General features: G+C 70.1%; 1 protein-coding gene across 5 annotated transcripts in view; it reads left to right on the top strand.

Annotated features, from left to right (window-relative positions):
• The window catches only part of ELFN1 (extracellular leucine rich repeat and fibronectin type III domain containing 1), a 105,295-nt gene that overhangs the window by 49,600 nt on the left and 51,621 nt on the right, over window positions 1–4,074 (top strand). Inside the window, exon 1 of one of the 5 annotated variants that reach the window (XM_019637593.1) lies at window positions 141–317. The exons of the other annotated variants lie outside the window; for them this stretch is intronic. The gene's annotated coding sequence lies outside the window, so the exon portion shown is untranslated. Of the gene's footprint in view, window positions 1–140; window positions 318–4,074 lie in introns of those variants that run through there. 5 annotated transcript variants of the gene reach the window in all.

Here is a 4,074-nt window from a genome sequence, read left to right on the forward strand (position 1 = left end):
CTGCCCGGCCGACCCCGGACTCGGAGCGCGCGGTGCCCGCCGCCGCCCCGCGCTCGCCCGGTGCTTGACGCAGTGAGCGCCGCAGCCCGGCTCCCGCCGGCTCCGCTCCGCTCTCCGGCGCAGGCCGAGCCCAGCCCGGCGGGCTCCGGGAGGGGCGGGCTGGGCGCGAGGGGGAGGAGATCTGTCTGGAGCCGGCGAGCCCGGAGGAGGAAGAGGAGGAGGAAGCAGGGGAGGCCGCCGCCGCGCGCCGGGGACTGAGCCTCGCGCTCCGCTTGCCGGCGCCCGCGCCTCCAGCCCCGGCCGGCGCCCCGGCCCAGGTAGGAAGGGGCTTGTGGGGGAGGGGCCTGCGGGAGGCCGGGGTCCCCTCTGCGGCAGGTGCGGGGCCGGCGGGTCTCCGGTCCTGGGGGAGGCGGGGGAGACGCTCTTCCGGGCGGCAGCGGGGGCGGACGCAGGTCCCCGGCGGCTCTCGCAGTCCGGTCCGGTGCGCCCTGCCCTGAGCGGCCGCGCGGGGGCCGAGTCCCCCGCCCGTGGGCTTTGGTTGCGGCTCGTTGGGTCCGCGGTTCCTGGGCTCCCCGTCTACCCCCGGCCTCTGAGGCGGGAGCACCCGAAGTTAGCAGTCGCCGAGCCCCGGCGGACAAACTTCCCTCCCCGACGCCTCGGCCCAAAGGGTGGGGATTCCGAACCCCTCGGTCTAGGAGGCGCCGAGGGGACCCCGAAACTTTCCTGAGCGCTGTAAGAGCAAAGGCAGGCTGGGCAGGGAGCGGGGGAGGGGGTTGGGCTGGTCTGCGAGTGCACGCTGGTACCCGCGGCGCCCAAGTTGGCCCGGAGACTGCCCCCCCATCCGGAGCCCCATACCGTAGTAGAGGGCACGCAGGGAGTGGACTGTGGGTGCCGAGCCTTCGCACCTCCGGCGCGGGTAGAGTGGAGCTCCGCCCCGCGCTGCTGGAGCCCTTGGAAGGGGTGTTAGAGGACCCCCACCCCCAGTTCTGTCGCTCTGCCGCTGCCGAGCTCGCGGGACAGACCTGCTCACGGCTATTAATAGGCGCCAGTGACCCGAACCTTTCCCCGCCCGGGAAGCCGGGAGTTGGGCTTGACTGCGGGCTGGGATGTGACCCCAGGCCCGGAGCTGACCCCCCCCCAGCTGTCATGGCCCCCAGCCTGCGGCTCTTCCATCCAAGCTCCCTGCCTGCTCCCATTCTTTCCTCTCCAGTCTCGGGGTGTCCCCCCAACTTTTTCTCTTCCCAAACTGCACTGTATGGCCTGTGGTCGCCCCATAAGCCAGGGGCCGGCGCCAGACTGTCACGATTCCAGCATAGTCCCCAACCGAGCTCTCAGCCTGGATGGGCGTGGGGTCCCTGGGGCCAGACTGCCTGGGGGTGAGTGGGAATTTCCTCGCATCAGCGTCTCCTCCTTCCGCCCCACACTCAGGGGGCGCAGCACACACGCGCCGCTGCCCAGTCGCCACCCCCTCTGAGGGGCAGTGGAGAATGGGGTGGTCGCCGTGGAGAACAGAGGGGCCTGCGAGGCTTCTGCGAGGGTTTGGGGTGTAGCTTCAGCTGCATGTACAGGGAGGGGCAGCGTCCTGGTGGCCCCCTCCCAGCGTCGCCTCCCTTCACCCCAGAAGGCTCTGGAGGATTCAGTCTCCCCAACCCCACCCCAAGCTTGAGTGGATTTGAGGATTTGAAGGCGGGGTACAGAGTACTTCTTTCCGTTGCCCCGTCTGCAGAGCCCAGCCCCGGAGCAGCTTGGGGGGGGTCTTAGTCCCCAGGGCTGGTCGCCCGTTCCGCCCCCTCCGTTAACTCCGGGACCCCAGCGCCCTCCCGCGCTCGCCTGCCGGGCTCTGTCGGCCTCAGAGCTTCAGCGAGCAAGGTGACTATCCTCCCCCTGCTCCGGATCCAGGGTGGGGTAGCCCCCCCCCCCCCCCCGTGCAGCGCAGTATGGGGTCCCTGACAGACGTCCTCGAGGTGGTGGCGCCGAGTCTCTGTAACTGATTAATGACTTACACGCAGGCTGCCAATCGGAGGCCACGGGGGAGGGGCGATCTAGCGACTCGGGATGAGGTCGCCGCTGGACAGCGAAGCCTCCTCTCAGGGAAGGGCGCCTGGCGGCAGAGACCCGGACGCGTGGCCCCACCTCCAGTCACCTGCGCCCTCAACTCCTTGCTTAGCTCTCTGAGCCCACCGCTCCCAGGGCCTCTGGGTACAGGGACCCTCCCGCGGGGACCTTTACAGCCCCCCAGCTGACCTCTGAGCCCCTCCACAGACCCCTGACCCCGGGTGGTCACGTACTCGCAGGGGGGAGTGAGGCCGCGCGTGCCAGGGGCCTGCAGCCTCAGTTTGCACACCGCAGAAATGGGCTCACGGCCCTTGGGCCGGGGGAGTAGGGGAGGACGTCATGATGTAACTCCGCGCAGGCACCTAGCACAGTCCCTGGCACCCCAGAGACACTCATCGAATGCCACCCCTATCCTGCTTGGCCAGCGGGCCTGGGGGACCCGGCTGGAAAGGGGGAGTCAGCCCCCTCTGGCAGGGTTTGCCTAGGAAAGGCTGCCCTGGGGCAGCGAGTCCCTCCTAATCACAGGGCTGGTGGAGCCAGAGGCTGGAAGGCTGCTTGCTTGGACCTTCTGGGAGTGACCAGGGTCGCCTCTGGGGGAGCTGCAGCTGCCGGGGGGGAGGGGAGTGAACGGGGGTGGCCTCTTAAACATCAGGGAGATGGGGGAGCCCTCTCGCCACCCAGGAGGCCTGGCACGTTTGAGATCTGCAGTATCTGTCTGGTGACAAATGAGGCCTGCCCTTGGCCTGCACCTGCTGGCATAGGGGTCAGGGTGGGGGCAGTCCAAGGAGAGCCTGCAGCTCAGAGGCCCTGCGCGGCCCGACTGCCTTTCCTGCATGCCTCGCCCGGCCCCCGGAGCTGTGATGTGCGCCCCAGAACTTGTCATCATGGGGCACACCAGCTTCTGTCCCAACACCCCCTAATGGCTCTGCACCCCCTCAAAGGAGCCCCACCTGGCAGGCAGGAGGGGGCCACCAGGCACTGAATTCCGCCCCGGGAGGCAGGGCAGCTCAGCGCCCACTCCCTGTACCTGGCTAGCCTTTTGTGCCCAGGCGCGCGGGGTCGGGGGCCCAGTCTGTAGGACTGGCGTGCGCTGTGCTTGCGCACTCACCCCTCTCCCGTCCCCACACTATAGGATTTATCTTGATTTGCTGCCTTTGAATTGAGTCAACTCTTTTGTATGCTCAGTGAATTGCCCAGCTGCTGGCGGGGAGCGGAGAGCGTGCCGGGGGTACTGAGGCCGGGAATCAGAAACGGGCGGGGGACAGGAAACGGGGAGGGGGCGCGCGCGCCAAGGGGCCGGGCCGGGCTGCGCGGGGACACGAGTGGGCCTTGAGGCGCGGGCCGGCCGCCTACCCGAGCGGGCCGAGGGCGCTGCCGGGGCAAAGAGTCGGGAGGGGTGGAGGCGTCGTCCTCGGGGGTCAAGGCTGCCTTCGCCGCTCTGCCTGGGACGCGCCGAGGGGCGTGGGGCCAGCCTCGGGGCCTCGCTTGCCTCAGTTTCCTCGCCCGTAACGTGTGGAAAGGGGGGCTTCCGCACACGCAGGTGGTGAGGGTCAAACTAGGAGGATAGACTGTGCGCGAGCCTTCCGGAGTCGTCCCCGAGGTTGGGGTGAGTGAGGGAAGGAAGGGGGCCAGGGTTGGGGAGAGGGGGGGCCGGCGTGTCCCCCTCGACCCGCTGCGTTCCCTGCCCCTACGTCCCCGCCTTCTCGGAGGTGGGCCGGGCCGCCCCGGGCCCCGGGAGCGCCTGGGCTTTGTTTCCCGTGGGGGGGTCGCGCGTGGCTCCTCCAGGCCACAGCTGTTGCGCGCGCCCCCACCCCGAGCGCCGCGCTGGCGGGACGGAAGGGCAGGGTGGGCCCGCGAGGAACCCGCCTGCGCTTCCTAGTCCCCCCCCCCGCGCTGCCCGCCTCCCCCCGCGGCTCCGAGGCCGAGGACGGACGGAGCGACGCGGCCCGGAGGCCAGGCGAGCCGAGGGGGCTCGGGAAGGAGGGCACGAAGGCGAGGGCGAGCCTCGGAGCCGGACTC

This window comes from Hipposideros armiger, unplaced genomic scaffold (assembly GCF_001890085.2).
Source record: "Hipposideros armiger isolate ML-2016 unplaced genomic scaffold, ASM189008v1 scaffold_33, whole genome shotgun sequence".
Taxonomy (NCBI): domain Eukaryota; kingdom Metazoa; phylum Chordata; class Mammalia; order Chiroptera; family Hipposideridae; genus Hipposideros; species Hipposideros armiger.